Source organism: Bufo bufo, chromosome 7 (genome assembly GCF_905171765.1).
Source record: "Bufo bufo chromosome 7, aBufBuf1.1, whole genome shotgun sequence".
Classification (NCBI taxonomy): Eukaryota; Metazoa; Chordata; class Amphibia; order Anura; family Bufonidae; genus Bufo; species Bufo bufo.
In genome coordinates, this window is record NC_053395.1 from 181697783 (window position 1) to 181721525 (window position 23743).

The 23743-nt window shown below is 41.4% G+C and overlaps 1 long non-coding RNA gene across 1 annotated transcript; it reads left to right on the forward strand.

Annotated features, from left to right (window-relative positions):
- The first annotated feature begins 1156 nt into the window (after positions 1–1156).
- On the forward strand, positions 1157–3194 carry LOC121007905. The gene is made up of 3 exons (XR_005780486.1): positions 1157–1195; positions 1655–1659; positions 3065–3194. It is a non-coding gene; the product is annotated as an uncharacterized LOC121007905 (long non-coding RNA).
- The last annotated feature ends 20549 nt before the right edge of the window (positions 3195–23743 follow it).

A 23743-nucleotide genomic window follows, 5' to 3' on the forward strand; every position in this document is an offset into this window, starting at 1 on the left:
GAACTGCTCTACACTTTGTAAATAGTACAGTCACAAGCCCATACTACTTGAATAACATCATTAATCCAGTCATTGTGCCTCTGCATGAACAACACAGGCGTAATTTCATCTTCGTGGATGAAAATGCGCCAGCTCATCGAAGTTGCATCGTTAGGGAGCGGCTGGTGGAGACTGGGGTACCTCAAATGGAGTGGCCTGCACTTTCTCCAGACCTGAATCCTATTGAAAACCTATGGGATCAGCTGAGTTGCCGTGTAAATGCTTGTAACTCTGTACCCCAGAACCTTAATGACCTGAGGGCTGCCCTTCAAGAAGAGCGGGATGCCATGCCTCAGCAGACAGTAAGTCGACTTGGGACCAGAATGAGACGTCATTATCAAGCTGTAATTGATGCTTAAGGTCATATGACAAGTTTTTGAGACATTTAAATTTTTTGTGGGGGTATACCCACCACTGGGGTCGGCTTTTGTTTCAATAAATTGTTTGAGATGAGGAAATCACCATTGCTGCTTCTACCTAAATGCCCTAATTTCATGACGTAATATCACTGTAGCGTGAACTTTTTACGTTTTCCATACATTTCACCTGAAAACCAAATATCCCTAACTTTTTGTGAGTAATGTATGTATTTAGTAAAGACATAATTTGACCCAGTCTGATAGAAGCAGAAGATACACATTTTATATGTGGGAATATCTATACACTGCGTGCAGAATTATTAGGCAAATGAGTATTTTGACCACATCATCCTCTTTATGCATGTTGTCTTACTCCAAGCTGTATAGGCTCGAAAGCCTACTACCAATTAAGCATATTAGGTGATGTGCATCTCTGTAATGAGAAGGGGTGTGGTCTAATGACATCAACACCCTATATCAGGTGTGCATAATTATTAGGCAACTTCCTTTCCTTTGGCAAAATGGGTCAAAAGAAGGACTTGGGTGGCTCAGAAAAGTCAAAAATAGTGAGATATCTTGCAGAGGGATGCAGCACTCTTAAAATTGCAAAGCTTGTGAAGCGTGATCATCGAACAATCAAGCGTTTCATTCAAAATAGTCAACAGGGTCGCAAGAAGCGTGTGGAAAAACCAAGGCGCAAAATAACTGCCCATGAACTGAGAAAAGTCAAGCGTGCAGCTGCCAAGATGCCACTTGCCACCAGTTTGGCCATATTTCAGAGCTGCAACATCACTGGAGTGCCCAAAAGCACAAGGTGTGCAATACTCAGAGACATGGCCGAGGTAAGAAAGGCTGAAAGACGACCACCACTGAACAAGACACACAAGCTGAAACGTCAAGACTGATTTCTCTAAGGTTTTATGGACTGATGAAATGAGAGTGAGTCTTGATGGGCCAGATGGATGGGCCCGTGGCTGGATTGGTAAAGGGCAGAGAGCTCCAGTCCGACTCAGACGCCAGCAAGGTGGAGGTGGAGTACTGGTTTGGGCTGGTATCATCAAAGATGAGCTTGTGGGGCCTTTTCGGGTTGAGGATGGAGTCAAGCTCAACTCCCAGTCCTACTGCCAGTTTCTGGAAGACACCTTCTTCAAGCAGTGGTACAGGAAGAAGTCTGCATCCTTCAAGAAAAACATGATTTTCATGCAGGTCAATGCTCCATCACACGCGTCCAAGTACTCCACAGCGTGGCTGGCAAGAAAGGGTATAAAAGAAGAGAATCTAATGACATGGCCTCCTTGTTCACCTGATCTGAACCCCATTGAGAACCTGTGGTCCATCATCAAATGTGAGATTTACAAGGAGGGAAAACAGTACACCTCTCTGAACAGTGTCTGGGAGGCTGTGGTTGCTGCTGCACGCAATGTTGATGGTGAACAGATCAAAACACTGACAGAATCCATGGATGGCAGGCTTTTGAGTGTCCTTGCAAAGAAAGGTGGCTATATTGGTCACTGATTTGTTTTTGAATGTCAGAAATGTATATTTGTGAATGTTGAGATGTTATATTGGTTTCACTGGTAAAAATAAATAATTGAAATGGGTATATATTTGTTTTTTGTTAAGTTGCCTAATAATTATGCACAGTAATAGTCACCTGCACACACAGATATCCCCCTAAAATAGCTAAAACTAAAAACAAACTAAAAACTACTTCCAAAAATATTCAGCTTTGATATTAATGAGTTTTTTGGGTTCATTGAGAACATGGTTGTTGTTCAATAATAAAATTAATCCTCAAAAATACAACTTGCCTAATAATTCTGCACTCCCTGTAGTATCTAAGTACTATACCTCACTAGAAAACCAAATAGGATCATTTGCATTGGTTGTTACAAGACTACAGAACTGGACGTCACCTATAGCAGTCTCCTTTCCCGAGCACTATCAGTTTCTCATGGTACTCTGATATACACTGGATGTACAGGAGGTCTAAAATGCACAGCAACTGGACAGCTGCAAGAAACATACATGAAGCAGCAACAGACAGCACTGTGCTGAAATAACTTATAGATGAGAGGAACCAAATAATGATAGCCAGGGATGGAGTTGATGGTAGTATGGCAATTGAGTACATGGGAGATGGTATGGCATACAGGTTAAGGATAAATGACAGTGAACAGAAATGAATTCAAGAGAATTCAGTAGCTCAGTAACAGAGAAACCTCAAAACACAGCAATGAAAGACCGTAGGACTACAGATCACAGAATACACTGGAAATCTCTCAAATAGAACAAGACATAAAGAATCTAGAAAGAAATGTCCACAGAATACACGATCTCCAAAAATCAAAATGAAATAAGGCCTGGACATATAAAGGCTGAACAATGAATAGCTCCACTGTAAATCAACCAAGTCTAGCTAGGCAATAACCCACCTAAATACAGATTCAAGGCAGTTGCAGAGCAGCTACCTCAACAATGCTAGTAAAAAAAGTTGTCTCGCTGGCGATCTGTGCCTGCCGCTGCCTTGCTCTTCCATGCAGGCACGGACGCCATGCTGCTAACATCGGATCTGCTATTTGGATTACGCAAATACTCAGCCTTTCATGACTTTGGACTGTATTCATAATCCTTTTGCCTGATCCTTTGGTGCTTCACAGAAGAAGACGTAAGGCAGCTCTCACCTGCAATAGTAGAATCACCAGAGGTGCACGGATGCCGCTCCTGGATGCGGTATATGCAATAAAAAAGAGAAGAAAATATGGCTCTCTTCGGTGAAAAAATGAAAAACTTTATTCCAGCGAATTAAAATCCATACAGGTGTACATGAAACAGTCAATGCATTTCAGACCTCAAAGAAATGTGGGTCCTTCCTCATGTTTGTCATGAGGAAGGACCCACATTTCTTTGAGGTCTGAAATGCATTGACTGTTTCATGTACACCTGTATGGATTTTAATTCGCTGGAATAAAGTTTTTCATTTTTCCACCGAAGAGAGACGGATTTTCTTCTCTTTTTTTTTGGTGCTTCACAATGCTGTTTATGTGTGTCAGCTGCGAACTACACCTACTAGAGGAGGTAGCAGCCTGGACGGTTCCCTACAACAAAGTCCAGATCCCTGTACAGGGGTTAAAGGGTGAATACCAGGGAATCGCCAGGACAACACACTTAGGTTTAGTGTAAAAACTTCTGGCTGGCACTCAAATATATGGATTTACATGGACTATTTGGTCTTGTAAAATATTCACCATTTATTAAGCATAAACATACAGGTGAAACTCAAACAATTAGAATATCGTGCAAAAGTGTATTTATTTCAGTAATGCAAATTAAAAGGAATTGCATTATTGCAGCATAAAATTCGAATTTTGTGAAAAGGTTCAATATTCTAGGCTCAAAGTGTCACACTCTAGTCAGCTAATTAATCCATACCACCTGAGCAAAGGGTACATCAAAATTGTGACTTTGGGGTTTCATAAGCAAATGGCTTGAAATATCTCGCTTTCCATGTAATGAGTCTATCTCATATGTTAGTTTCACCTTTTAGGTTGCATTACTGAAATAAATGAACTTTGCACGATATTCTAATTTTTCGAGTTTCATCTGTACATATATTTAAGAGATATTCATAAAAGAGATTTTCGTAAAAACACTAAAAACTATAATCAAAATACTTAAAAAGTAAAAATAAAAAAACTTGTAAGTCTCCACCTCTAGGGGTCCCTGTGGTACCTTCAGTGATAAGTCCCCACTTGTACATTGTTTCTTCAAGCACTCCTTTTTATAAAAACTTATATAAATATTGATGGTATTTGTCTACTAAATAAACATACATGCAAGTGTTCTCTAAGATTTTTGCAGAGTCTGCACGTAAGTGCATGTCCTTCACACCACTGATTACACTCAGGCTCATGGTGGTTCACAGGTTATCAGAGGTTGTCAGCTTAGTACATCGATATATGTTGCCAACATTCATTGGTTTGTACATTACCCTCTCCTGTGTTAGTACCAATGCCTGCTTGGTTTACTTAGGTTTAGCCCAAAGTCAAAGTGGTTAGTTGGCACAGTGAGTCCACACCCACTGCCCATTACAAAGATAGACATGAAGCCATAGGGAAAGCCCTGTTGCTCGTAACATTGGCATTCCTACAAAAATAAATCATCCAGTTGCCTAGTGGACATGGATGGCATGAAAATACTATACATTACATGTCATCACTGTGGATATGATACAGATTATTTCAATTTATCAATTTATCTCATTCGAGATTATTTCAATTTATCTAATTCCAGGACATCCTATTAATGGGTAAATCAATTGCAATGTTAGACATAAAGAAGTAGTAGCCCATCGTACGTACAGTACTGTCACGGACAGGGCTGGGACAAGGCCATTTGGTGCCCAGGGCGAAGATGGCAAACTGCGCCCCCCCCCCCCCCCCCCCCCCCCCCCGTTTTTAAGAAAGAATCAATGTTGTTTCAAAACAAGAATATACTTAAAGCAATAGAACAAAGGACTGTGGGACTTTGAAAGTCACAGACACTATAAAGTTCCCCCCCATCATCATGTGCCAGTATAAAGTCCCCCCCATCATCATGTGCCAGTTTTGTAATAAGCCCCCCCAATGTGCCAGTAACACTATTGTAAAAAAAAACACTTATACTTACCTAAGTGTCAGCGATGCGATGCAGCCTCTTCCTGTGTCCCACGCTGTAATGTAAGGCTCAGGCGGCACGATGACGTCATTGCGCCGGCCTCTGATAGGCTGCCGGCCTAGTGCCTGCAGCCAGGGGCGTACATAAAAATCACTGGGCCCCATAGCAGGAATCTAAATTGGGCCCCCATTCCCCTTTTATAGCCCCTCCCTTTGTTCCATGAACTATTCTTGCTGCTGCGTTTTATAATTTATGCCATCAGGGCCGGAATGGGATTACAAAACAGCCCTGGCACACAAAAGAGGTATAATAGATGCAGATGTATATTATATACAGCAGTGTACAGTTATGTGAGGTACGCGGTATAATAGATGCAGTGTGTACAGGTATATAGTATATTCCCTAGTGTTCTGATATGTGAGGTACAGGGTATAATAGATGCAGTGTGTACAGGTATATAGTATATACAGCAGTGTACTGATATGTGAGGTACGGGGTATAATATATGCAGTGTATACAGTATATACAGTAGTGTAATATGTGAGGTACGAGGTATAATAGATGCAGTGTGTACAGGTATATAGTAAATACAGCAGTGTATTGACACCTCGTACCTCACATATCAGTACACTGCTGTATATACTATATATCTGTACACACTGCATCTATTATACCTCGTACCTCACATATATAGTATATACAGAAGTGTACTGATATCTGTACACACAGCATCTATTATACCTCATACCTCACATATCAGTGCACTGCGGTATATACTATATATCTGTACATATTGCATGTATAATACTGTGTAATATATGCAGTGTGTGTGCATGTATGTGTGTGTATATATATATATATATATATATATATACAGAGCAGTGTATTGATGTGACACATAGAAGGTATAATACTGTAGATGCAGTGTTTATAGAAATATGTGGTCAGTTATGCATTATAGTCACTGTGAGGTACATGAGGTAGTGGTAACTGTCTGAAGTAGTATACATGAGTGAGCAATGAGTAAAAACAGGGCATGGAGGGGGGGGGTAAATGATGAAAAGTGGAGGGCCTCCTCTTACCTCTCCATTCCAGTCTGTATGGATCAATACAGAGCTGCTTGTGAACTTTTAATACTTGCTGTTAGGGGTTGAAGGACCTGTGATGATGTCATCACAGGTCCTGGCAGATGTACCTTTGAAACCTAGGAACTACACCATTTTTGGTGCAGTTCCTTTGCTAGATTCTGCAGGACCTGTGATGTTGAAGATGATGTCATCACAGGTCCTGGCAGATGCACTGTTCTAACCTGGGAACTACACTTTACACTGTGCAGTTCCCTTACAGGACCTGTGATGACATCATCAAAGGTCCTTTAGCTTTAGAAAGGTAAACAGGAGTAATTAGGGGGCGGGGCCTCTCCTCCACTTCGGTGCCTGCCTGCAGCCTATCAGTGGAAAGGGAAGGGACACGCCTCTCCCTCCCCTGCACCTCCGCTGGCACAGACAGTTTACAATGGAGATGAGCGCAATGGAAGCGCTCATCTCCCTGTGCCCGGCAGCGGCTGCTCACTTGGGGGGGGGGGGGTCATTTTAGTTGGGGGGGCACATGGGGGGGCACAGCATGATGTAGGGGGGGCCGTGGCCCCCTCTGGCCCCCCCCTGGCGACGCCACTGCTGCTGGCACTTCACCTGCGCCCCCCTCCTGTCCGCAAATGGTAGCGCCCAGGGCACCCGCTCCTTCGGCCCCTGCCTTGTACCGGCCCTGGTCACGGAAGGCGAGCGCGTGTACAGCCCTAAGCTCAACCTACACCTCTGTCCCTGCCTACTTGCACGGTCCACCCTAGGCGACGATGTACAACTATACGACGTTCCCTAAACTGAGTACATGCTGGGCCTTAAAGAGAACAATGAAACTGGAGAGGGTAAATACACAAACAATGCAAATATAAGCAGTGGTCAAAATACAGGACGAAAGATACATGTAAAAGAGTAAGCAAGATCAAAACAAGCCGAGGTCAGTACCAGGAGGTCACGTCAGTACAAAGGAATAACCAAATCACAACAAACACAAGCCGAGGTCCGAATGCCAGGAGGTCACGTCAATTCAGAGGAAACAGCAGAAGCGGGGTCAAGGAAACAGGGCTGAGGTCAAGGTACAATGCAAACCAATACAGAGAACTTGGTAAATGAAAAGACCTTATTCACAGGGAACCTGTGGCCAGCAGGTTGCCTGTTTAAATCGTTTTGGCTGGTGAGTCACATGACGTGGCCAGCGTCACGTGACTCTCAGCAGCCCAACTCAGCTGAGCACCGATCATCATTATCGGCACTCGGCTCTCCTGCAGCTCGCCTGCTGTCATGGAGATGAGGACGCAGGCTACGTCCCTGTCCCTCTCCTTGCGCAGGGTGCCAGCGGTGCTGCGAAGGAAGCGCGCGTCACCGGCCCCTCGTTACAAGTACAATATGTCCTGTGTATGTATGGCCTTTCTGCTATATTTCTATCACTTAGCCGTAGTCATTCTTAACACAACAGGAGGTTATTTCTATATGTTATCCAGATTTATGGTTTCTATTACAGGGGTCAAGTGCAGGAATGTACCCTATTTGTTTGCTAGAAACCTAAGTCTGACATGTAGAAATATAAGGCAAGCTCAAATGTCCAATTTGTAGAGCTATTAAAATATGCATGGCAAGTCAGAAACAATATAGCGCCACAGATGATACTGTTTAAGTTCATGTTCTTCTACTATAACCATTATAGATCTGCATTGGAGGGCCTAGAGATCCACGGCATGCAAAGTGATCTTTACTAATTTGCAGCCAATGTTAGAGGCCATTTGGGGTAAAAAAAAAATAATTAAAAAGGGTTGTTGGAGTTCATAAGAAAAAAACTGGTGAAAGGCAGGGATTGTGTTAAAATACCAAAAACCTGGTAGGTGTAATTTGTGTTGTTTATGTAAAGGGACACTTACATCAATTTTTGTTATCACATATATACAGTATGTGAATATTCTATGCAATTTTTTTTTACGAAAAATGGGTTGTTTTTTTTTACATACTTTCACTCCATGTATTCTACTTCCTGTTCTGGCTTTTTTTTACTTCCTCTTTGTTTGGAGTCGAACAGCCTCTCTTGACTCTCTCTGTATTGACTCAATGAGTGAATCACACATTACATTGATAAATGCAGGACTCTTCTGTGGACATGTTTATCTAGGCCTATCAAGAAAACAGAGCTCTCATTCTGTTATCCAAATTCTACACCCACTATAAGGGCGGAACTGCCATACAGACAGAGAATCAACATGGAGTCATTTCTGTTGTTTTTGCGGCCCCATTAAAGTGAATGGTTCCGCATACGGGCTGCAGAAAAATGGAATGGACACAAAAAATATGTTTGTGTGCATGAGCCCTTATCACGAGGATTCCCCTAAGATAGCATCTTTACCTCTCAGCAGTAAACGGACAGTGGGTTCCATATTTATATAGGCGTTTTATCTCTCAGAAGGACAATATGTTGTATTTAATTATGAACAGCATAAATTCTAAAAAATATATATTTTCTATGAATCTTAAAGGGATTCTGTCATGAGATTTGAGACCTATAACCTAAACATATGGCCAGGTCCGTACTAATACCCTGAATCCGAAACTGACCTTATTAAATCTGCCTGTGGCTCTATTAGCATATAAAACAGGTTTTTATAACCTGTCATTCACCTACCTAATGTGCCCAAGGGGACGTCGCTTCATACAGTGTGCCCGGCTGCACCCATCTCCGTCTGGTGCCCAGCGCCGCCTTCCCACTAGAAATCGACGCCCTCCCTGTCTATAGTGCCGCCTTCCTCACCTCAGCGCCGCCTCCGCAATCGTCCGGTCCCTCAGGTTATGCCTAGTGCGCACGCGCGGGATCTGGCAGAGGGACCGGACGATTGCGGAGGCGGGGCTGAGGTGATGAAGGCGGCACTATAGACAGGGAGGGCGTCGATTTCTAGTGGGAAGGCGGCGCTGGGCACCAGACGGAGATGGCTGCAGCCGGGCACATTGTATGAAGCGACGTCCCCTTGGGCACATTAGGTAGGTGAATGACAGGTTATAAAAAACTGTTTTATGTGCTAATAGAGCCACAGGCACATTTAATAAGGTCAGTTTCGGATTCAGGGTATTAGTACGGACCTGGCCATATGTTTAGGTTATAGGCCTCAAATCTCATGACAGAATCCCTTTAAGTTGAAACCCCCTTTCTGACAAAAGTTTCCCATTAACACAGCCTCTGCATTTCACCAGTTTTTTTTTTCTATTACTTTGGACAACCCCCGGTGTGATTGCAACACCGTGGGCTTATTTTGGCTAATTGGAGCAATTTTTCTTAAATCTTCAATGCATTAAATGAATAAAAGAAGGTATGAATGCACATTTTATAGTCAGCCATTAGTTGTGCTAGTCTATTTTAGGCTACTTTCACACCTGCGTTAGGTGCGGATCCGTCTGGTATCTGCACAGACGAATCCGCACCTATAATGCAAACGCTTGTATCCGTTCAGAACGGATCCGTTTGCATTACCATGAACAAAAAATATATATATATATAAATGTTTTTTTTGTTCATGATAATGCAAACGGAACCGTTTTGACTTACACTGAAAGTCAATGGGAGGCGGATCCGTTTTCAATTGCACCATATTGTGTCAGTGAAAACGGATCCGTCCCCATTGACTTACATTGTAAGTCAGGACGGATCCGTTTGGCTCCACATCATCAGGCGGACACCAAAACGCTGCAAGCAGCGTTTTGGTGTCCGCCTCCAGAGCAGAATGGAGGCTGAACGGAGGCAAACAGATGCATTCTGAGCGGATCCTTATCCATTCAGAAAGCATTGGGGCAAAACTGATCCGTTTTGGACCGCTTGTGAGAGCCTTGAAACGGATCTAACAAGCAGACCCAGAAACGCCAGTGTAAAAGTAGCCTAATATGTTAAAGGAAGGGATCATTTTTATAACCAATTCTCTCTTTTTTTTGTCCCAATGCATCATCCTATTGTCATACTTCCTTCAAACAAGAATTAGCGGACAGACAAGTAGGACTTTTTCCTGTGCAAGCAGTGCTTCTACAAAAAATCAGCATCATAATAGATGCAAAAGAATATAAAAAAAAATTTCCACCCATTATGTATAGCATGGTGGAAAAAAAACATCTGTGCATCTCTATATAAAACAGGAGGCACATGGAGGTTGAGTATAGCCTATGGGTGTTATATTGAGATTTCTGTGAGGGCAATATTATGGATCTGGAAAACATGAACCGTTCCTGAGTCCTAGCACTGATTTCTGTCAGCCTCCTAATTTCCCTATCTCAGACACATAAGCAAAGCCACTGCTGGAACTGTAAAGAACCCCCAAAATGTGAAATAAACAAATTTCATTAAAGGGAGGCTGTCACCAGCGACTTACCTACCCATATGTTTGCATGGACACATAGCTTCAGCTCACCTGATTAAAGAACTGTTTTTCTTTCTTTGATCTGGGCTATGATACTTCCTCTTAATAAGCAAATTAGATGTTTGGTGGCAACATTGGTGCTCTCATTGCACCTAAGCTCCCCTCTATTCACAGGGCCAGGTACCGACAAAGCAGCGAGGGAGGGGCTGGCCACAGAATGGAGCAGAACTTGGGGGCAGTGAGAATAACAGTGATGCCCTTGTTGCGCAAAACGCCAAATTTGCATAATAAGAGAAAGTATCATGACTCGGGAACAGTGTCTTGGATCAAGAAAACAAAAATGTTGCTTTAATCAGGAGAACTACAGCTGTGTGTCTGTACAATCTGTTGGAAAGGTAGGTCGCTGGTGACAGACTCCCTTCAAAGGGGTTCCTCAGGAATTATTTAAATTAGCCACAAGCAACCTGTCCTAGAATGTGAGCAGGACTGGTTGCCTCCACTTGCTGAGCTGCCTGGGGGATGAGGGGATGGGGCCTCAATAGACACTTGCACATACTATATATCGGTGAGCATTCCTGTGAGGATGCTCAGCCATGATGGCATATCATATGCAGGATTGCATCATTACCATTTATTGTAGAACAGTGCAATGTGTAGTGAGGCCCCATCCCCCTAAGCAGCTCTGCCAGTGGAGGTGCAGTACCCCAGAATAGGGTACTTGAAAAATAGTTTCTTGTTATTTAATGTTTTGATGTACTGTATTTTCCTTGGTACACCCGTAGTTTAGCGTTAGTCTAGTGTTAGCTGAGAAAGAGAGAAGAGCTACATGTGCTCACTCCTTGGAGAAAAACTAGGCCTAAGTCCCAGGGAATCACTATCTCTGAGATATTTGCATCAAGAAAGCCATCTCTACAGTACTCCAGAGAAAAAAAAAAGAACTAGAAGGTTGAGAAACTGCACGGCCGAGCATTGGAGTCAGTCAGTAAGGTAATTGTTGTTAATAAGGCTGAGACTTTACTGCAGTGAGAGGGACATAGCTTATACACTCTTCCACACTTAGACACGGTCCTGGCCAAACGTCTCTTCCTGTACCCCTCCACCTGGGAATGACAGACAACTTTGTGAACGCCTTATTGTCAGCCTTAGATTCTGCAGAGAGAGACTTTGGAAAGATAGCGAGTAGGAGTACTACAATCTCCATCTTTGCCTATAGCCATACATTGCTATTTGGGAAAATTTACACTGTGAATTATTTGCAACTGTGTTTTGATACCATTCCATATACTTCAACTCCCTTTCTGCACTTTAGTAAATACTTGTCTTTTTGCTATAACTGGCCTGGTTATTGACTTCAGGCCTAATCGCCAACCACAGCACGCATATCTTCTGCCTTGCACCTGTACCAAACTCATAACACCAAGGGCACCCCAACTACCATCAGACAGGAGACCCAACATCAGGGTGTACCCCGAGGTAAGAAAGGTTGCCATTGCCCGGTCCTAGGGAGCATCGGTGTGAGGATTGCCAATGTGATTTATGTAAATAACAATTGCAGCCAGAGCCACTGCTACTTTCATCCTTTGCTTCTCCTGGGCCACAGCAGATCCAACCAGTCCTGCTCTTCCTCTAGTGCCATCCGTGTATGTCCTTGAATGGCTACATGCTATTCTACATTTCCCTTGCAGTAGCTAGAAGAATAGGTCTTGAGAGTCAAATCTGCATCAATCAGCTGATCTTTACCATAGCACTCCTATTACGAGTAATTGTCTACGAGTAGACAACCCTTTTAAGAACAAAAAGAAAATGTTTTCACAGGAAACAAAAACAATGAATCAACAGAGAAATGTATTTATCAGTCTCATTTTTACTTCTCCCTTAGAAGTTCAAATCCTCTCATGCAAATTGACAATGTTGTAAATGATCAGGAAATTCTAATTGCAATGATTCATAGTAAACAAATTAAATTCCATAAAATGAGAAAGAAATGGAGGGAAGAATCAAAGTTCTGAGCTGAAATCTGTCTGTGGAGACAAACTATTTTCGTCTACTCTTCTGGGATCTCCTTAAACAGCCTATGAATTCAATACCTAGAACATTTACAAAACTTCATTATAAATTGAAACATTCCAAACTCCCATTTTTCTTCCTATGAGAGTTCACCTTTCTTGTAATTTATTTTTTTCTCAGAATAATGTTGCAACAAGAAAAGTGCATGTATGCAAAAGCAATTTATCATCAGCCACTTCTGTGCTTACAACTCACTGAGGTAATTTAGGTGCTTTTAATCGAAAGAAAGTTCAGGTTGATATGAAGTGCCTTTCTTTCCCCGATAGGTTTTTAATGGAAAATGTTGTAAATCAGATGAAACCAAATAAATCTTTTTTTATTATTTTTTTTTATTATTGATCAATGTGGAATATAAAATAGAAATGCATAGACTATTACCTATTGCCATGCAAGGTTTCCCATAGGGGAAGCTAATTTAATAACCTTTCCTATCTCTCCTATTATCTTCAGCTTGTCATATTTCTCAACCCTGAAATAACACTGATAAATCCATAATAAGATGAGCTGAGGTCTCTTATTGGTAAATTAGAATCTGCCCAACAACACGTCGGATTGATCACTAATGCTCCTAAATGCAATGTACAGAAAAAAACTGTAGTGAAAAATGGCTACGGCCTTGCCCTCATAACCACAGAAAGATTCAGAATGAACACCAAAAACAGGATCAGTGTGAATTGGTACTTGTTGTCAAGAAGGCCTATTTTCTGGTGCACATAAGGGAACGATGAGCCAATTTTTGCTCCTTTCCCCGTTTGCCAGTGTTCCCCTTGGAGCTTGATGAGTCTAGTCAAAAGCTACATTTTTGGTCTGGAATGACCCTTTATTGACTCCATCAGATGCCTTGTTACTACTGCTTCTTCCAAGAAGACTGAGCATACTTCATGTATGAAACTCACACCACATGACAGGCAGACGGTCAAAGTTACCATACACTCACGGCCGCAAAGGAAATTTTAAGTCAAAAATGAAAAATTGGACATAAATGTTCCTTGACTTACTGTATACGCTTAATGCATTCTGCCGCCTGTCATTTGCTTTTACTGCCTTGACTGCAATATACCACTTTATTTCATTTTATTTCATTTTTATAGCAATCGTATATTATTATTTTTTTTTATTTAGCAGTATATGTTGTATGAGGCTTTCTTTGTTTTCAGTAAAAGTTGTCATTTTTAGAGGGGGTATTTTAGTTATGTTTTGAAGAAAATGTTAACATTTGGATAAGATTTTTTGCATTTGTTTGAGGGTGCATTAACATGACCATGTCTGTTTTGTGGATCACTACCCATGGATGCACTGACCATGCATGTACACCCTTCATCATGGAGCAGACCCATTGATTTCAAGGAGTCCGCGATCCGCATGTTACAGGCAAAGATAGGACATAGTAACATAGTACATAAGGCCGAAAAAAGACATTTGTCCATCCAGTTCGGCCTGTCATCCTGCAAGTTGATCCAGAGGAAGTAAAAAACAAACCAGTGAGGTAGAAGCCAATTTTCCCCACTTAAGGGGAATAAAAAATTCCTTCCAGACTCCAATCAGGCAATCAGAATAACTCCCTGGATCAACGACCCCTCTCTAGTAGCTCTAGCCTGTAATATTATTACGCTCCAGAAACACATCCAGGCCCCTCTTGAATTCCTTTATTGTACTCACCATCACCACCTCCTCAGGCAGAGAGTTCCATAGTCTCACTGCTCTTACTGTAAAGAATCCTTTTCTATGTTCGTGTACAAACCTTCTTTCCTCCAGACGCAGAGGATGTCCCCTCGTCACAGTCACAGTCCTGGGGATAAATAGATGATGGGAGAGATCTCTGTACTGACCCCTGATATATTTATACATAGTAATTAGATCTCCCCTCAGTCGTCTTTTTTCTAAAGTGAATAACCGTAATTTTGATAATCTTTCAGGGTACTGTAGTTGCCCCATTCCAGTTATTACTTTAGTTGCCCTCCTCTGGACCCTCTCCAGCTCTGCTATGTCTGCCTTGTTCACAGGAGCCCAGAACTGTACACAGTACTCCATGTGTGGTCTGACCAGTGATTTGTAAAGTGGTAGGACTATGTTCTCATCACGGGCATCTATGCCCCTTTTGATGCAACCCATTATCTTATTGGCCTTGGCAGCAGCTGCCTGACACTGGTTTTTGCAGCTTAGTTTGCTGTTTATTAAAATTCCTAGATCCTTTTCCATGTCAGTGTTACTGAGTGTTTTACCATTTAGTATGTACGGGTGACTTGCATTTTTCTTCCCATGTGCATAACTTTACATTTATCAGTGTTAAACCTCATCTGCCACTTATCTGCTCAAGCCTCCAATCTATCCAGATCCCTCTGTAGTAGTATACTGTCCTCTTCAGTGTTAATTACTTTACACAGTTTAGTGTCATCTGCGAAAATGTATACTTTACTATGCAAGCCTTCTACAAGATAATTAATAAATATATTGAAGAGAATAGGGCCCAATACTGACCCCTGAGGTACTCCACTAGTGACAGTGACCCAATCTGAGTGTGTACCATTAATAACCACACTCTGTTATCTATCACTCAGCCAGTTACTTACCCACATACAGACGTTTTCTCTCAGTCCGAGCATTCTCATTTTATATACTAGCCTTTTATGTGGTACAGTTTCAAATGCTTTGGAGAAGTCCAGATATACGACATCCATTGATTCGCCGCTGTCAAGTCTAGAACTTACCTCCTCATACGAAAGGACGAAATTGCTTCCACATGCTTCTGGGTCTTTGCAGCCAAGCAAAGGATAGGTCAGTGAGAATGAGATGGGCGGGAGAGCAGGGGATGACTCCATGACTCGCCTCATCCAGCACAACGTCCCAATAACTCCAGGAGCTACTGGTTGATGACTTCAGGTACATTTTCAAAGATGATTTTTACCATAAATACACTACTTTTAATTCTGAATAAAACTAGTTTCTAAATGATCAGAAGATGAACAGTAGGAACATGTAAATTGCCTTAAAGTTCAATTCTGGTGACAGATTCCCTTTAAAGGTATGTCACCAAAAAAAAATTCTGCCAGTTAAAACCAGATAGTAATACAAATCCTGTTCCTCTAATGTATTTTTATTTTCTGATTACAGATGTTTGTATTCTGTTCCCTGCACATGATTATGGGGGCGACCATCTTGTCTGAGCTGTTCTTAACAGCATTTAGAAAGCATTAAGAAAATTGCATTATGGCAGTCCCATGGTCCATAGAAACAATAGACAGGAGGGGACCTCATTGACTTCTATGGGAGAGTTTTCTAGGCATGTGACCTGTGCTGAGGTCATTGTACAAGGAAAGAATTGATAAGCTCTGACAATCACCTGTTGTGAATGGTGGATCCTGTCTTATCTGTACACAGAGGTGATATCATTACAGGCAGGATTAAAGATAATCCAGTAACTGCAGCAAAGTGATCTGTACAGACCAAGAAGTAGCTCCTATTATTAGGCTTAGTGGCCAGTGTGAAAACTGCAGGGTTTTATGGCTTTTGTTTAAATATAGATATTGACATGGAAAATAAAAAATAACACCAAAAATTTATTATAAATATGTTAGACATAAAAACGTGATTTAAACAATAGGTTATTTTCTGATGACACATTCCCTTTAAGGCATTACTTGCATTTGTTGCCTTTGCTGTACCGTTGTTTATTGTTGAATTATTTTAAACTGTAAATTGTTATTAGGTTTTATAGTAGAGAAAAATACAAAGAAAACAAGAAAAAGATTAAGACACAGCATAATCATAGCAACTTGGGAATTCCCTGGGTAATTATCCCATAGAAAATATGTGAAGAAATCACACAAACAAAAAATAAAAGAATGGCGACCAAACTCGAGAACGAGGCATTGACTAAATGACAGTCGGAACACGAGATATACAGCCAATACAGAAACAGGCTTACCCAGTAAGAGGGTCAGTGGCAAACCCACAGAAAACGTAAAAATCCCTCATGCCATACAGGGCATATAGCCAGCTGTAAGGTAAACATAGACACATTACACCAAGCCAAACAACAGACAAGACAAACAGAGGACAGGAAAGTGAAAGAAAGGAGTGTGGGGGGGGGGGGACAATAAGGCAGAGGGGGTGTCACACCGAGAAATGGGATGACACAGAGTAGGAGTCCCATAGCAACCATATTGCCTGGAACTTTTCTATTGTATTGTTAAGGCCCCATTCACAGGACCATATTTTTGGTCCACATCCAATCCACATTTTCTGCGGACAGGATGCGGACCCATTCATTTCAGTGAGTCCACAAAAAATGCAGACAGCACACCGTGTAGTGTCCACATCCATATGTCCATTCTGTAGCCCCGCAAAAAAAGATAGAACGTGTCCTATTCTTGTCCGTCTTGCGGACAAAGATAGGCATTGTTACAATGGATCAGCTAAAAAAACTGAATGCAACACGGATGTCACACAGTCATCATCTGTATTTTTTGTGGATCCATGTTTTGCGGGCCACAATATATACAGTCTTGTGAATGCACCCTAAGGCATTTTGAAGGAGATGCGGTCTGGTTCCAAGACTTGGCAATTAGGGACTTTGCGGCATTACATAAGGAGAGAAGCAGCCTGAAGGAACATTTTCCGAAACCTACAGGTGGCAGGTTCAATAAATAAACCTTATGATCCAATGGATGAGGAGATGAGAAAAGCAATTAGGCTACAACCTGGACTTTCTTCAAAATACGGGACCAGGTCCAAAAAATGTGGAAAAGAGATCCTACATCATCTTGGCAACACCAATAAACAGGTGACATAGAGGGGTTAAGAGAGTGCAAGAGGGCACCAATGCATAAGCAACTTGTACTGGTTTCCTTGTAGGTGGTACAAATAGAGGGTTGGGCCACTGTATTCCATATAATCTACCAAGCACTGTAGGAAAGAGTAGGCCCTAGAATCTCAGCCCATTTATCCATGTAGGTATGATGAGGAACCACCCCCTCTGCCGATGTGGCCAGGAGGTAATAAACGAGGGAAATCAAATTCCTCGGCCCTTTACCCAGGGTGCACAAACATTCAAATGGGGTGGGGTGCCACACCTTAAGGGATCCAAAGGTAGTGGTCACATAATAGCAGATCTGATGGTGACAGAAACTTTCAGTGACCGGGATACTCGAATGTTCCTGTAGCTGAGCAAATGATTTAACTGCGTGGAAACATCCACAATGTCTGCTAGACAAAACATATCCATCAATTTTTTTAAGTATTTGATATGTAGAGTGCTGTAAATATTTGCACAAAAGTAGGCTTGCTTTTAAAGGGATTGTCTCATTAGAAACAAACCCTTCTAGACTGCAGCCACTGTCTCTTAGCACCCCTAGCAAGCAGCTTATTTTGCCAGGGGAGACCTTGTTTGGAGGAACATATTCCCTGCAGTGACCACTACTGGGGAAATGTGGTATTACACTGCAGCCAAGCAGAAGGGAAGCTATCCTACAAGTGGCTCTCTATTCTGGCTCACAGAGATATCTCAATTGGAAGACCCCACATTATGATATACAGTTGCAAGAAAAAGTATGTGAACCCTTTGGAATGATATGGATTTCTGCACAAATTGGTCATAAAATGTGATCTGATCTTCATCTAAGTCACAACAATAGACAATCACAGTCTGCTTAAACTAATAACACACAAAGAATTAAATTTTACCATGTTGTTATTGAACACATTATGTAAACATTCACAGTGCAGGTGGAAAAAGTATGTGAACCCTTGGATTTAATAACTGGTTTAACCTCCTTTGGCAGCAATAACTTCAACCAAACGTTTCCTATAGTTGCAGATCAGACGTGCACAACGGTCAGGAGTAATTCTTGACCATTCCTCTTTACAGAACTGTTCCAGTTCAGCAATATTCTTGAGATGTCTGGTGTGAATCGCTTTCTTGAGGTCATGCCACAGCATCTCAATCGGGTTGAGGTCAGGACTCTGACTGGGCCACTCCAGAAGGCGTATTTTCTTCTGTTTAAGCCATTCTGTTGTTGATTTACTTCTATGCTTTGGGTCGTTGTCCTGTTGCAACACCCATCTTCTGTTGAGCTGCAGCTGGTGGACAGATGGCCTTAAGTTCTCCTGCAAAATGTCTTGATAAACTTGGGAATTCATTTTTTCTTCGATGATAGCAATCCGTCCAGGCCCTGACGCAGCAAAGCAGACCCAAACCATGATGCCACCACCACCATACTTCACAGTTGGGATGAGGTTTTGATGTTGGTGTGCTGTGCCTCTTTTTCTCCACACATAGTGTTGTGTGTTTCTTCCAAACAACTCAACTTTGGTTTCATCTGTCCACAGAATATTTTGCCAGTACTGCTGTGGAACATCCAGGTGCTCTTGTGCAAACTGTAAACGTGCAGCAATGTTTTTTTTGGACAGCAGTTGCGTCCTCCCATGAAATCCATTCTTGTTTAGTGTTTTACATATTGTAGATTCTCTAACAGGGATGTTAGCATATGCCAGAGACTTTTGTAAGTCTTTAGCTGACACTCTAGGATTCTTCTTCACCTCATTGAGCAGTCTGTGCTGTGCTCTTGCAGTCATCTTTACAGGACAGACACTCCTAGGGAGAGTAGCAGCAGTGCTGAACTTTCTCCATTTATAGACAATTTGTCTTACCGTGGACTGATGAACAGCAAGGCTTTTATAACCCTTTCCAGGTTTGTGCAACTCAACAATTCTTAATCGTAGGTCTTCTGAGAGCTCTTTTGTCGCGAGGCATCATTCACATCAGGCAATGCTTCTTGTGAAAAGCAAACCCAGAACTGGTGTGTGTTTCTTATAGGGCAGGGCAGCTGTATCCAACACCTCCAATCTCATCTCATTGATTGGACTCCAGTTGGCTGACACCTCACTCAAATTAGCTCTTGGAGATGTCATTAGTCTAGGGGTTCACATACTTATTCCACCTGCACTGTGAATGTTTACATGGTGTGTTCAATAAAAACATGGTAACATTGAATTCTTTGTGTGTTATTAGTTTAAGCAGACTGTGATTGTCTATTGTTGTGACTTAGATGAAGATCAGATCATATTTTATGACCAATTTGTGTAGAAATCCATATCATTCCAAAGGGTTCACATACTTATTATTGCAACTGTACATATGCCAGGGGTTGTCTTCATAGGCAGGGGATTGGCTTTATGCCTCCATAGTAATATTTCCCAATCAATTTACACGTTAGAAAACAGGCACATTGATAAGGAATACTCCTAATACTACTGAAAGAACTCTTTATTCTCACTCCCTTATATAATTGCCTGATTCACTGAACTATCAAACATGAATATTAAAACTGGATATTAAATTGGTGAAAAAAGACACAATTAACAAAAACAGAGAAATTTAGCATCGAGCAATAGCAAATTAAAAAAAACTATGATTTACTAGATTTTGCAGCAGTTATGAAAAAGCCTTGGCAAGTCCGTTACTGTTGAATCTTAACTTTATGCAAATAAAAACTGTTAAACGTGTTAAGCCCAATCTTTTAAGATATTTAATTATTATTTTGCGTAAAATTATTGTCCGAATTTTATAACCTTCATTTTGTCACTAAGATTTTATTTTAACTCATTTTACAAAAGATGTGTTGAAGAATATTTCATTTTGCATTCCTCAATGCAGTGGTTGTTGGAGCAAAAGTAAAGCAGTAGAATATAGGGCTTTGTAATGAAAAAACTGTGGAAGGAGGAGCCTGGCAATGAAAAAATCATAGATAGAGGGGCCTGGTGATGAAAAAACTGTAGAAGGAGAGGTCTGGCAATAAAAAACAAAACTGTAAAAAAAAGGGGCCTATCAATTAAAAACTGTAGAAAGAAAGGTCTGGCAATGGAAAACTGTAGATGGAGGGGCATCGCAATTAAAAACAGTAGAAAAAGTGGCCTGGCAATTAAAAAAGCTGTGAAAGGAGGGGCCTGGCACTTTAAAGAGCCATGGAGGAGTGGCCTAACACCTACGGAGCAGTTACTAGGCTATAAAATATCCTGAAGCAAAGGTCCAATTAAGGTTTGGAGAAAAAGACAAGTGTTTCCAAGCATAGTTCTAAGCATTCATCATTCTTGTCCATTGGGTGTGTTTTGTATTGCAGCTTAGCAGCCTTATAGAACGGGAACAAGCTGTGGCGCAGTTGCTTGAAAAAAAATTCTGATCTCCTATAACCCTATTAGATAAGATTGCATTTATGTATTTTAATCTTTAAATGCGACATGATATACATAATCCAGGTAGTGTATTTTCTGCAGAATGCCATATGATGTACATCATTGTGATTGCACCTGCACAGGAGCGGTGTCCGTGTAGGAGCCAGGCCATGTCTGAAGCTCAACTCCCACTTAAAAGTCTGGGATCAGAGATAACTACGATCCTGACTATTTAACCTCTTAGATGCCACTGACTGCAACATCTAAGCGGTTAGACAGAGGGAGGGCCTTTTCCCCCTTATGACACGACTGCAGGGATTGAAGCATCATGCTGAAATTCCCCTCAGCCCACCAGTAGAGCCTGCTAACACTTCATTGACTTTAGTGATTGTATAACATCCCATCACCATCCAACTACCCCAGTCCTGCTCTGTATCTCTCCTCTGGTTACCACAGGTGGCTGTATCTACACATTATCACATACACTAGTGGCATCCATGTAAATGATAAATGTTCTCAGTGCTCACAGACCAGTCACATTATATGGGTAAATTACGGAACAATAGCCTGTCAGTTTGACTTTGGTGGAGATTTTGTTCTGTTTTCTAATTGGCGGCGTAGCAATAGGGGAAGCAGGGGAAGCGGCTGATTTGGGGCCCAAACTCAGAAGGGGCCCACCCTGAAGGAGGACTAAAACATTGTATTGTCAGGGCCCCCGCAACCATATTATACAATGACATATTACACAGTGACATGACATGCAGTATATACATGTAGGAAATGGACAGAGCAACTGCTGGGCCCGGTCTGAGAGAGCAATCTTCTCTAGCAGCAGGAATAGGGGTTGCACAGGAGGAGGGGGCTGTGAAGAAGTTGGGGGGGGGGGGATGCATTCAAAAATTTGCTCTTGGGCCCACTCATTTCTAGTTATGCCACTGTTTCTACCCTTTGTATTTTGGTGCAATAGAAAGGATTTTGACATCAAAACCATTCCCAGTAGCTGTTCTATAACATTGTTCTCATCATTAAAGGGGTATTCTAGTCAGAAACATTTGTCACCTATCCGCTGGACCCCTACCAACTACCAAAATCAGCGACCCAGTCCCTCCCCCAGCTTTAACACTGTTGTAAGAAGAGGTCTAAATGCACCAATGCTAGGGTCTTGAGTTCAACCCTGACCAAGGGCAATATTTACATGGAGTTTGTACATTCTCACCATGTATGTGTGTGTTTCCTGCCACACTCCAAAATATGCTGACAGGTTTATTGGCTTCCTATAATAAAAAAAAAAAGCCCTTTGTTCCTTTTTGGGGATGAGCGGCTATTATTGCTATTATTTATTTATTTATTTATTTGTTTGTTTGTTTGTTTATTTATTTGAGAGATCCATTGATTTCATGGCGCTGTACATCTAAGAGGGGATATACATACATAATATAATAACAAAGTACAATAGGCAAGAACTTATTATTAACAGACTGGTACAGACAGGGAGAGAACCCTGCCTGCGAGAGCTAACAATCTAGAAGGGAGAGGGGGAAAATGACTCGTCAAGTGCTTTACAGTGCTTTGGATGAGAAACACGTATTACAAATGTTTGTTTTAGCTGTTTCCTTCAGATTGCCTCTTTCTATACTGTCCTCCCGGAGCGTTCCTAGTAGTATGGATAATACACATGAAATATTGGGGAAAACATACTCTGATAAACTATTATATACAACTATTTGTAAGTCCTGCCCCAACAAACTCCACTCTATGACAAGACACAGACCCCGATAAACCATACACTGTCAAAGCTGAAGTCTGCCGAGAAATGTACATTAGCTGTTATTTAGACATAAAACAAATGCATAGTTTCCGCTAGTCTGTAATTTTCAGAGATAGTCTCACCACACTTGGGCTGTCCCAAGTCAAAATGGGTGGGGCCTATGTTGGCAAGTATGCAAACGCTGCACTGCGCAAAAAACAACTTGATGCAATTGCACAGGATTATTAATAATATTATTTTATGTGTCTTATATAATAACAATAAAAACATTATTAAGATAATGAGAAAATCTCAGTTATGATAAAGCTGGTCTAGAAAGTTCTGTGTCTGTCTTTTACACTTGCCTTGAAGCATCTAGTCATTACGTGTGGATTACACCAATATAAACCAGCAATGATTAAAACTGGTATGTTCTTTTAAATAGGGAATCTGTGTTTAAAGAAAAAGCTCACCCATCCATCCCTTAATTGCAATGCATGTCACTCGCCTTAATGTACATTATTCATTTACCTAATTACATGCTTCACTGACGGAGGAATTCATCAACAGACATAAAATTCAGTCAGTTGTAACATTTTCTTAAAAAAAAAAAGCAAAACAATAACAGGAATGTCCAGACATGTTAAATGGCGACGTACCTGAATAGGTGACCCTCATTCCTTGTCAGAAGACCTGATATCTGGAATCAGACTTCATTAATATTATCATCACATCTCTGGACGAGGAAATATTTTGCTACTAAATTCCTGCATGTCGGTAGCTATGGGATCTTCGTCTGTTATCAGTGGAAGTCGAGCATAACTGGAAGTTCAGTTTTAGGTGGCGGTAGATTTATTATGATAGTGAATTCTAGTAAGACCTCTCTCACATCTGTGCTTGTTATCTCCTAATCTATAGAAGCAAAATGAATATAACTGAAGTGCCGGATTTGGCAAATAACTGAAGCAAACGGAGAAGAACAGACCCCATTACTATAAAGGGATCTGCTTTTTAGTACTTTTTCAGAACTTTTTTCTCCACTATTCTTTAACAAAATCTGTGATGGAAACCCAGAATGAAGCTTCCAACGCAGATTACTTTGCCTAACCTGATTTCAGGGACCATGATTTGCCATGTCCCACTGTAAATATTGTCTGTTCCATCTACTTGTTGCCAGTGGCATTGCTAGCATGGGTGGTCATGGGCATGAATCCCAAGTCTTCTGCCCATTGCTGTGGCACCAATGATTGCTAAATCAGGGAAAAT